Source organism: Cornus florida, unplaced genomic scaffold, assembly GCF_030987335.1.
Source record: "Cornus florida cultivar Cherokee Brave unplaced genomic scaffold, ASM3098733v1 CherokeeBrave_3.0.0_Hap2_Chr10, whole genome shotgun sequence".
NCBI classification, from domain to species: domain Eukaryota; kingdom Viridiplantae; phylum Streptophyta; class Magnoliopsida; order Cornales; family Cornaceae; genus Cornus; species Cornus florida.
The window spans coordinates 27,146,724-27,159,376 of NW_026775580.1; the positions used below are offsets into that span (position 1 = coordinate 27,146,724).

Sequence of the window (12,653 nt, forward strand, 5' to 3'; positions counted from 1 at the left end):
GAACCGGATAAAAGCATGCAACAACATAGAGATAAAATTAACAATTAAATCACAGAAATAACTGCCGAACCTGATAACGCTCAGATAACGCCTTGTAAAAACGCCTGAATACCTGCAAGAACGAGTCAACAAGTCAACAGTTCGAATCAATTCATAGAAGAAATTATTAAATTAAAACTAAGGCTGTTTGTACTGGTTGGATTCAAGAAAATTCTAGGATCTACACTGTCTGGCTAAATAAAATCTATATATTTGATTTTTTTGTCGACCAAAGTCTTTTGACCGAAAGTACTAAAATTACTAAATAAGGAAAAGGAATTTTTGGATAAGAGCAAACTGGATGATTTATTTCATGGGAAATATATACATGGATATACACTGTTTATACATGGATACACTCTCACACAATATTTTACAAACACACTGAAAGAAATCACAAAAGAAAACACACTAGAAAGCTATGGCTGAAGGCTAGAATGCTTGATGGCGCTAAACTAAATTGCTCTAAACTCGATGATGTTCTCTTGAGCTGAAGGCCTCCTTTTATAGAGTGATCTGAGAGATGGATTAATGCTTGAGATTGCAGATGTTGCATAGATGACAGAGATGTAGGATGCTTTGGAAATAAGGTTCATTGAATTATTGCGGGACACCTTTATCTTTAAATTAACTGTTGTCCTTTAGAAATTTATGGCTTCAAAATCTGCTTTTGGTGGATTCATATCTTCAAAATCTTCTTTTTTGATAAAATCTTATCTATAATTGTCCCTGAAAGTGAATTCTACGGTGGACTTTTTGACTCTGGAGTACTCTCTGGATTCTTCTGGTGAAATTATTACACTTCTAGCATATTAAACAGATTTCTTTTTTCAATGCTGTCTGGAAAGCTGTTCTTTCCATCTGACGGATTATCTAACTGAGCATGTAGTCCTCTTACGCATTCTTCTTCCTTATCCATTATAGAAGCAACTTCTGTCGAGATTTCAAATTTTGGGGGAGATTTGACAACATATGGGATTCTGGTTTTGATAAAAATCTTCATATTAATATTATGATCTAGAAATCTGAAACCATGATTATAACTTGGGTTAAGCTGTCGATATGCTTACAGTACATTAAATGATTAAATGTTGCTGGTTCTATATGGTTATGAAAATCATTAACATAAGAGGTGTGTTGTAACTGGTTTTGAACTTCAACTGGTTCGGAATTAATATAGATCCTATGCTGTCCAAGAATTACAGCTCCATCTTTTACCCATTTTGGGGGAGTGCTATGGATTTGAAGGAGAATTGGACTCTCTGACATATAGTTTTGGTGCCAATGAGATTGTTCAAAAAGAATGGCTTGGTTTAAGCGATCGGGAAAATTAAAAGCTTCTAAAACTTCTAAAGGCATGTCTTTGGGTATGGTAATGCTATTGTCCATTCCTAATTCTAGGAGTTTACTTGCGGAGCAACAAATGGTTTTTGTTGAGAAGCATGTCTTTTTGATGATATCAATGGGACAATAAAAAATAAGGTCTATATCTAACAAAACTATGGAAAGAATGTCATAATTTTGTACAAGGCGTACAGAAAGATAATGGTAACGATATCCTTTGGGTGGACTTTAGTTTCTGAGGTAGTTTTGATTATCAACCCATTCTTTGAATCCATCAGACTTTGTTTTTTCAAGGATTAGTTCTTTTATGTCTTTAGGAAATAGCTCGACTTGTTGTCTAAGGATTTCTCTGTAAGTTGGGGAGAAAATGGGTAGTAGGTTGGCATACTTTGTTTGTACCTGCAAAAATTGAACTTTCTGAAGATTTTCATCTTCATTAGTCCTTTGTTTAGAAAAGGTTAGTTCAGCTGTGGGGTTTGCTGTCGCATTTTGATAAGCTAAATTCAACTTTTTAAAATGAGAGATAAGAATATGGTGTTCTTGTTGGAGATTATGATATGCTTGGTTAGATGTTACAAAATATTCACTTAAAGTATTTAAATTTCTGACGATGGATGTATCGGGTGCATTTCTTTTAAACCATTATCTAAAATAAGTTTTTGGTCTGGAAAAAGATTATGTCGAGCATGAAACTATTGAGCTGGGTTTTGGATAATCAGAAGAGGGTTAGAAGTGCCTGGTATAAGGCTATAGATATTTTTGTTACTCTTTTCCATACCTGTATAAATTAACAATCAGTAGTAAACGAGATAAAATATCTGCTTAATAATTGTCCTTTCCTTTGACATGTTCAAATATGGGTTTAAAATATCTTTCAGTAATACAGTTAATAAAAGAAATCCATTTTTTTGTAGACGTCTGCTGTTGTTTTGCTTTATTTGCAAATTTAATTATATTATCACAATTTGTTCTTATAAGAAATTCTTTATTAAGGAATATCTGAAAATTTTTAATAGAGTTAATTTACTCCAAAATTTCTAGATCTGTTGACGGTAAAGTAGATTGTGCTTTATTAAAGGTTCCGCTTGCATGATGACAAATTTGTTCTTCTTCTCGAGAAGATTCTTTTGTAGGTCTCTGAAGAAGTAAACCTGCCTATCTTTGTGCCGATGCTTCTGTTTGAATTATTTTGTAACTATTTTCAAGTGAGAGTTGTAAAGGTTCTAACTGAGTGATTAAAGATTTAATTTTCTTAACTAGTTCTATGTCTTGAGTATTAAAATATTTTTGATAGTATAATGGTCCTACTAATTGTCCTAATTTTGGAATAAAATTACGACCGTAATGTAATAATTCTAAGAATGCTTGTAATAACTTGGTTTCTTTTAATTTATCAGGAAAATTTAAAATCTTTTAAACAATATGTGATATATTGTAATTCTACTTTTCCTCCTTTTATGAATAGGCCTAAGAATTCAATTTTTTTGCGTTTTCTAAGATCATTTTTTTACTACTTATAATGAGTCTTCGTGTTATAAGTTCGTCTAACATAGTTTCAAGATGTTTTCTATGTTCCTCCTTTGTTTGACTGAAGACTAGAATATCATCTATGTAAACACAACAAAATTTTGAATGTTTATTGAATATTGTAGCCATTTTTCATTAGAACTCTTGTGGCGCATTTTCCAATCCAAAAGGCATAACAAACCATTCATAATGTCCTTCAGGACATGTGAATGCAGTCTATTCAATGGATTCATCAGCCATACGGATTTGCTAAAATCCCAATTTGAAATTAAATTTAAAAAACCATTTTCTATCTTGTATTCAATTTATTAAAATATTTTTATTAGGGATTTTATAGCTGTCATCATAAGTATTATCACTTAATCTTTTATAATTTATAACCATACGAGCTTTTTCTCTTTTCATTTCGGCATGATTTCTAACCATAAAAGCTGGACTTCTATGTCCACTATTACTTTTTCGTATTACTTTTAGTAATAGAAGTTCTTTAATTTATTTTTGGAACTCTTTTTTTTTTTTTTTTATCATCTAGGGTATGGGGATTATCTTGAGTTTTTATAGTTATGAAAGGATTTATTATATTCAATTTTGTTTCAATTTTATTTTTATACCAATGTTTCTGGGGATCTTCCCCTAAAATCTCAGTGGTTTCAGCTAATCTTAAAAGATTATCTATGTTTAATTTAGGATTTTTTAGTATAGCTTTATTATTAAGGAAAATCTTTGGTTTATCCAAATGACCGAGAAACATTAATACTTCAGAAACATCTTCTAAAAATTCGGTTACATCAAATAAGTTTTATGTAATTTCTTCTGTCATAGGTAAAGTATTGACATACGTAATAACTCTTTTTTCTTTCTGATGAATATAAGGAGGGTTGGATGGAATAAAGGTTCCTTTTTTAAAGAACTGTAAACCCGTAGGGGTATACATGAATCCTCCAATGAGTGAATTTATGAAATTTAATCATAAAATAAAATCATAAGTACTAGGAATATTATTAACTACATAAGTTTGTGATAAAATAAAATTTTCCATTGTTAATTAATATAGGAATATTTTGAACACAGTGAGTTATTAGGAGTTTTTAATTATTATAGTGACTCATATTAACATTATAATTTAATTTTATTAATGATTCATCTGGTACTAAATGCTTTTGAATTATTCTTTTATATACTCCAGTATCTAACATAGCTGAGGTTTGAACTAATTTTTCTTTAAATTCTAACGTTACCGGGAATTGGATTAGACTAGATAGTTTATAGATTGAATTTATAGATTTGATTAGAGTATCTTCTTGCTTATCTTCATATTTTGTGTAATAGTCATGACATAATAAAGTTTTACAATGGTCTCTACAGTAATGACTTTCTTTAATAGATGTATTACATTATTTACAGTTGTAAGATGAAAAATAAAAATTAACTAAAGTATATTGACATGATGGTTTGCTTATAGTGTAGACGAAATCTTCCATTGAATGAAATCCTTGCTCAAAGTCTTTGATGAGCGCTGAAAAGTGCGCATTTAAACCCCTTAAGCTTAGGTATTCTAGGACCTTTATCTATCTTATTTTCCCGTCTTAGACTAATTTTTGTTATTGCCCTTTTTAGGTGCTTATCCCAAAAATAAGCTAATTTAGCCAAATAAGAGCATTAAAGAAGCTAATTCAAGCTGGATGGAAGAAAGAAGCAAAGTGGAAGCAGAGTGTGGAAAACAGCAAGTTCGATCGATCTTAACATTCCTTCGATCGATCAGAAAAATATTGAACTAGACATTTCAAGATGGATCCAAGCCCTTGTTCTTATCTAAAAGATTCCATCATCTCCGATCGATCCCACATTCCTTCAATCGATTGAAATTGCTTGATCTTATCCTCACCTACCACCCCACCTACCACTTTTGTCTCTTTCCCAAAATATCTCAGAGATTTGTCTTTATTCAAAAAGGTGTCGCTAAGGATGATTAATCTTTGCAGCATTCAATGGATCTGACCTAAGTTCGATCGATCTTACCACAGTTCGATCAATCGAACCTCTTCAAGTCCGAAAAAAAAAAAAAGTTCAAGCTTATTAAAAGTTGTCTCATGGTGCAATCATTGGAGGAGCCCTTATGCATGAGTCCAGACCATTGGGCATGACACTTGAGCTACCTATATAAAGATTTGAGCTACTTTTTACACATATACTTAGAAACATTCTTAGAGAGGAAGAAAAAAGAGGAAGAGAGGCTAAAGATACATTCTTGGGAGTTCTTCCATTCTTCTAGGGTTCCATCAAGAAGGAGGTCATTCCTACCATGGAGATAGCTCTTGAGGGTTGGATGACTACTTCAATGAGTGGCTAAACATCTTCTTGGGGCTAGAGTTAGCCCTAAGCATGCCTTCTAGATTCTAATGCTTTGTATTTTGAGGGCATTTGTGTTGTAATCTTGTCTTGACACTTATTTTATATATGAATCTTGTTTATTCAATGATTTGTGTGGTTTAATACGTCCAATTGATCATTTCATTCTATCCATATGTCTATGTATGTTAGAATAGATGTTCATGTGTTTATCTCTAGTTTTTGTGTTATTGATGCATGTCTATGTGTGTTGATGCTATGGATCTAGAGATTGTCAAGGTATAGTGCTTAATAGAATACTATTATGGTTTATTTGATGATTCATACTCATGTCTTGATGGATTGTGCATCTCCCTTGATTTATTTAGCTTAATTTTTATGCCCTTAGCTTAGTTGTAGTGTAGTTACCTTAGTTGTTAGATAGGAGGACAATCCATGCTTGTTGTTACCTTAGTTGCTAGAGAGGAGGACAATCCATGCTTGTTGTTTGATATTCCATGCTTATAAATGCAAGTAGTATTATTCTCTAACCATGTGATGTATTTGGATTGTGAGCTTAAAGGAATGATTAATGTCTTAGTTTGATGTATTGTGTTATTTATTAGGTTGCTTAGATAATATATGCTTAATTGGTCATTCATACTTGTTGAAACAATCAATCATACACTCTCAAATTGCAACACATGTTTCCCCTCATTAATTATAAATTGAACGTCTAGAATGGTGATGTTTAGTGGTGACCTCTAGACTCCAAGACCTCACTCTCTTGTTTTCTCTAAATTTCATTTAAATTGCTTATTTTATATTGAACTTGCTTAGTTTAGCTTGTAGTCTAATCAACCAAACAATCCACTTTTGATCACTTGACCTACTAACATATATATTGTTTCCATTGGTAGTGCACCCATAATCTCTTGGGACGATCCCCATTCACCCTAACTATATTTTTAGTTAGAGGTAGTAGTGGCATTTATAAATTTAAAACTTGACCACATTATTTTGCACAAATTTGGTTGTACATCGATGACCACACCAAGTTTTTTGCGCCACTGCCGGGGATTGAATTGGCAACGCCGTGTTTTGGAAATAATTAGGAATTAGTACTCTTTTGATCGTGTTTTTTCTTTACTTTATTTTTAGTTATTTATTGTGTTTGTTCTTATTTGGCTAGGTGAATTAAGCAAAGGAAGTTGAGCAAAGGAGAATTAAAAACAAGGAAGCCAAGTGAAGCTAAGCAAAAGCAAAAAGGGCTAAAATCTAAAAAAATTGCAAAGCATAGCAATGCTTGAAAATTGAAAATGAATTGAAGTTGCTTAAGGATCCTTTATGAGATCTACTCAATCTCTAGTTAAATCGTCGGCCCACGTGGTGGCAAGTTTTTCAATTCTTAGATAAATCGTGAGCCTGCGTGGAGGCAATTTAATTTTCTTTGCATGTTGTTCAAGCATAGGAGTATGGGATCAATGTATATGGAGAATGTTTGTTGATTGATTTGTTGTGGGGGCGAAATGATTGTTATTTACTTGTTATTTGTTTAGCTAGTGTATGCATAGTCGTAGGTCATTAAATCCTATTCTTGTCCCTCCTAATTTGCATATTGAGTCGGTTGTTCATAATCCTAGGGAAAGAGGTAGTTCTCATCACTCCATTTCACCAATGGAGGAACTAAATGACGACTATGTGGAGGACCTTGGTCACATAGACCAACAAGGCATCCTCCACCCTAATGTGCATCATGAAAACATTCAAGTACCGTTGGGCATGCTTAGACCATTCATTCACCCACAACAACAAGGCCAAGTTTCATTGGGAATGCCTCGGCCAAGTTTTACTCCATAACCTCCCATGGTTCAAGCTAATCAAGGTGTTCGTTTAGCACCACTAATTGTGAATCCTCCCATTGCTTTAAGAGACCATTATGTGCCTAATAAATACAATGCACTCACTTGCATTCAATTGCCCCCATTTAGAGCACATCACTATGAGATTAAACTACAAACCATTCAAATGCTTCCTAACTATCATGGACTTCCAAATGAAGAACCTTACAAGCATTTGGATGAGTTTCTTGAAATGTGTTCCTCCGTGAAATACACGGACATGCCGAAAGAGGTTTTAAGACTTAAACTTTTTCCTTTCACCCTTAAAGACAAGGCAAAATATTGGTTCAACAATCTTAGGCCATTTTCGATAACTTTTTGGGCAGAAATGTAACAAGAGTTCTTGAAGAAGTACTACCCGGTTTTTAAGACCAATGCCATGAGGACTTCCATTCGTGAATTTTCTTAACAAGATGGGGTAATGTTTCATGAGGCATGGGAAAGGTTTAATGATTTGCTTAGGAAATGCCCACATCATGACATACCTAAGTGGCAACTAGTTCAATATTTCTTCGAAAGTTTACCGGATAATCACAAGGGTATGGTTGATGCATCTATGGGTGGCTCTTATCTTGATAAGCATGAAAATGATGTGTGGCAATTGTATGTAAGTATGAGTAAAAATTCAATGCATAGATCTTTATCTTCTAAAAATGGAAGAAACTTGGGTAGAAGGAAGAATGTTGGCTGATATTAAGTTGACAATTCCAATGATATAGCAGCCAAGATGAAATCCTTATCTCAAAGATTTGACCAATTCTTGATCAACCAAACTTCAGTGAATCAAATGTCTTCCTCCCCTAATCATGTTCATCATCGTGTATCTAATGAATCTTGTATGACTTGTTCAAGTGTTTTACATTCTACTTCCAATTGTCCCCATGGACATGTGCCAAGTGAAAACCATGAGCAAATCAATGCTATATTTCTCAACCAAGGGAATAATCCCTATGGCACTCATTACAATTCAAGTTGGAGGAACCATCCAAAATTCTCTTGGAAAAGCCAAGGGGAAGGCTTAAACCCTCCCCAAGGTGGTTTTCAAAACAAGTATGTTCCACCTCCAATGCAAAGCCAAGGTTCCCAAGGTTTTAGATCTTCTTTTCAATCATCACATGGAAATCAATCCTCTAATTCTTATTTCTCTAACCAATCATTGTATTCCCAAAGAAATTCTAGGAGTCTCGCTTTTGAGGAGAAAATGTTGACTGCTCTAGGCACTCTAGAGGCGAATACTCAATTAGTTCATTCCCATTCTCAATCCATTGCTAAGCTAGAAACCCAAGTCAGGCAAATAGCTAGTACCTTAAATGCTAGAGAGAAAGGGAAGATGCCGTTGAATGCACCACCAAAGCAATAATGTGTTGTGGAGACTCATTCCTCATCAGAAAGTCACACAATCGAATATGTCAATGCGGTGACAACCTTGAGACGTGGGAAGATTATTGATAATCAAGTAGGTATTTCCAATGAAGAGAGTGAACCGGTGCAACCAAAAATTGATACCCGTCCCGTTTCTAATCTTATTTCTCCTTCATTGCATGTGTATAATCATTTTATTGAGGAAGTTGTCAAAAATGATTTGAAAGATGAAATGAACAATGACTTGAAAAAGGATTTTAAAAATTCTTGTGTTGAAGATTCTTCAAAGAAAGATTTTGAAAAAGCTTTTGAGCCTAAAGCTCTATTTTCGAATGCCTTGAAAGGGTCCATTTCTCTTGAAAAATAAAAGACAAAACCAATGAAATCATTGAAATGTTTAGGCAAGTAAAGATTAATCTTCCACTTTTGGATGCAATCAAACAAATTCTGAATTATACCAAGTTCTTGAAAGATCTTTGCACCCAAAAAAGGAAGAACAAAAGCCAAGCACCAAAGAAAATGGTCTTGACCGAGCAAGTGAGTTCCATTTTGCAACACAACACTCTCCCAAAGTTTAAGGATCCCGGTTCACCTACTACCTCTTGCATAATCGGTGACCATGTCATTAATCGGGCTCTTCTAGACTTACGAGCAAGCGTCAACCTTCTTCCCTACTCTGTATATGTCAAATTAGGCTTAGGAGACTTGAAATCGACGTCGGTAGTTTTGCAACTTGCTGACCGATCCATCAAAAAGCCCCGGGGTATCATAGAAGATATTTTGATTAAGATTGATAAGTTCTTCTTCCCCGTTGATTTCGTTGTCATAGACACGGAACCAATTCCGAACCCCAATAGCCAAATTCCTGTTATCCTTGGCCGTTCTTTCTTGGCAACCGCAAATGCCAACATAAATTGTAAGACGGGGATAATGAAAATCTCATTTAGGTATATGAAAGTGAACTTGAACATCTTTAATCTGACCCCGAATTCCATTGACAAGCATGAAGAAGTATGCGTTGTTGAAAAATGCATTGACAATGAATATGATAAAGTTGAGTCCTTGCTTAGAAGTGGAATTTCCAAAAGTCTATCTTCAAACTTGAATTCAAAGAAAATTGTTTCAAAACCTTGTGTTAAAAGGGCATGGAAGCCTAAGAATTGCCTTGATGAAAGATGTCAATTCCTTTTGATCCAAATCCAACAAGTTCCTTAAAGAACCATTTGTTGGATGAGGTTCAAAGTGTTTTTCACCCCGCCAAGGAGGGGATGCATAACAAGATATTTGATCCGGGCTAAAAGAGCCCAACATTTTACTAGGGACGTTAAAGTCTAGCAATGCTTCGTAGGGTTTACAACCCTATTCCTTCCTCATTTCTATTTTATCTTTCGTTTCTTGCGACGTCTAGATATATTCTGGGTTCATACACATTGTTGTGGATTTTGATTGAAAATATCTGCACTGTCAGTTCTGAAATAGGCATCTTGTGCCTGTTCGATCGATCTCAAAAGAGGTTCGATCAATCGAACTTCATTCCTGCATCAAATCTGTATATTTCACCTCTTTGTCCCATCGTGCGAAATGTTTTGTGATTGATCTAAAATTCCAAGATCGATCCAAATTCTTCTTGGATCGATCTTCAGTTCCATCATTTAGAAAATTTTTGAACCCTACATAAAACAGCTCTCTGTTTGATCGTTCGAACTTGTCTGTAGGTTTTTACTTGTTCGATCGATCAAAGCATCTTCCAGATTGATCTTGGATTAATCGATCTGCGTTCCTTTGTTGACTTTGACTTTGACTGTATTTTGATTTTGATTTTATTTTATTCTTATTTTATAATTAAAAAAAAAAAAAACCTCAAAAAGATTTTTATTTTAATCTTTACTTTTATTTTCATTTTATTTTATTTTTATTTTTCCAAATATCCAAAAAAAAAAATATGTTTTACAAGGTTAGACCGATCAAGGATCTTTCCAGATCAATCGAACAGGACGGAGATCGTTTTTAAAAATAGAAACCCTAGGGTCATTTGATTGATTTGGCCATCGATCTTAACCCTTGTTGCCTCCCACCGCTGCAACCCACCTTCCCAACCTCCGGTAAGTTTCCCGAGCTTCAAAATATCATCTCCACCTTTAGATCTCATCTTATCTCTTTCGTCTCCACTTCTTTCACTCAGCTTGGTGAGTTCTCAACCTTATTTTCATTTTTGAGCTTCAATCTTGATAGTTTCCATGTTTCCATGCTGGATTTGAGCTTCTAGGTTGGATTTGTGCCATTGTTGATGATTTTCAAGTACGTATATATATATATATATGTATATATTTTGTGTATATATTTGTTTCAATTTCAATTTAGGGGGTCACGTGCCTACACAAGTGACCATTTTTGTGTTATTGAGGTGTAGAGGGACCCACAACCTTGCTTGGGTACCCCCCGTGCCATCCAAGTCACAGATCTGTGACTTTTCAAATTTCCCAAAGCAGTTCAATTGATCGAAGTTTTCTATGATCAATTATACAAAGATCGATCGAACTTAGTCCTGATCGATCTGACATAGATCGATCTCACTCAAGTCATGATCGATCGAACTTCACAGATTTGCATATGCACACTTCACACACCATCCATAATGTTCATGCTAGTTTCTTGATGCCCAATGCCTGTGTTTTTCACATTGGATGCATTCCATACTCACACTATTGAGTATGCTTCACTTAGTCACTGTTTACATGGCTGCATGATCACTTGTGTAGATTCATAATTAGTACTCTGAGTTGTCTATCTTATTTGACATACATGTTTCTATATGTGTGCTTCAAATCTCTATTATCTGTTATTGACTTTGTAAGTGTTTCGTTCTTTTGCAGGCTATGGCACGGGTTAAGACAGTTGCCCGTCGACAGTGTGTGCGGAGAGCGAGACCCCGTTTAGATGAGGAGACAGGACTTTCACATGCTCCAGATCCATCTCCAGAGCATATTGAGCAGGCTGAGCAGCCCGAGCATTTAGAGTAGTATGAGGAACCAGCTCCGGCTCAGTCTGACCGCTTTGTCTCTTCCGCATCTGCCTCTTCCTCGTCTCATTCTGATGAGGCTGAGCATACATCTTCTCCGTCTCCACCACCGGCACAGCTAGGCCAGATCAGAGACTGGCCTTTCCCGAGATACTCACGCCTTTCAGTGGTGCATGAGTCAGTTTTTGATATTGATTTCTTCTCCCTGTCAGTCTTGACTCGGGCAGCTTTTGACGACATGGTGCGGCGCGACATTTCAGCCATTCTGGCGCCAATTACTTATCCTGTCTTCCCGCGGCTAGTTCGGATGTTCTTCTAGAACCTCCGGCCGACCCCGGGTAATTTATTAGAGCTGCAGTCACCATCGATGGCTACCCCATCCGGATTACAGTTGATACATTAGCCAGATCTTCTCGGTGCCAGTATGTATGCCCTCCCGAGCTCGTTATCCTATTTTGCAGAGGCCTTCTGACACAGACATGGCCGTTGCACTGATAGGCCACTATGCAGCTGGCGAGACATTCGCCACTTGGACTTATCTGCCCGACGACCTATGGTTTTTTAATTCGGTCTTGAACCGAAATGTGTTTATGGCGAGGCATAAGATCCAGAGGCGTTCTGATTTTCTAGCTGCCCTCTATGCTTTCTACACCAGGCACTGGGTATCTATCCCGGCATTCTACTGGAGTGTCATGATGAAACCCTACACAGACTACATCAACAAAGCGAAGCCCAAACGGACTAAGTACCTTCCATTCGCTTATCCTATTACTCAGATCCTGTGGGACCAGCACTACCTTTTCCATCCACAGGAGCGTCTTTAGACAGGGGCCTGTAGCTTTCTCAAGAAGGACTGGAACAAGAGCTATAATGCTCTTATCAAGAGCCTAGAGCAGAATACTGTTTTGGCAGCTGAGGAGGCAGAGCTTGCAGAGATGGAGGCGGCAGTAGCAGCAGTAGTGCTAGTAAAGCATGATCCAGCAGACCCACCGGCGGCTACGGACATGTATATGGATATTGATTTGGAGCGAGAGCCAGCACAAGAGTCACCACATCACTTTTAGGCAGGGTCGCCATTACATGTCCCGGAACCTAGTCTGGATAACTATCATTCTCCTAACCCAGTCATACCT

The 12,653-nt window shown here is 36.0% G+C and overlaps 1 pseudogene; it reads right to left on the reverse strand.

Moving 5' to 3' along the window:
- Nucleotides 1-7,524: 7,524 nt before the first annotated feature.
- On the reverse strand, nt 7,525-7,622 carry LOC132280418 (small nucleolar RNA R71; annotated as a pseudogene).
- Between the last annotated feature and the right edge of the window lie 5,031 nt (nt 7,623-12,653).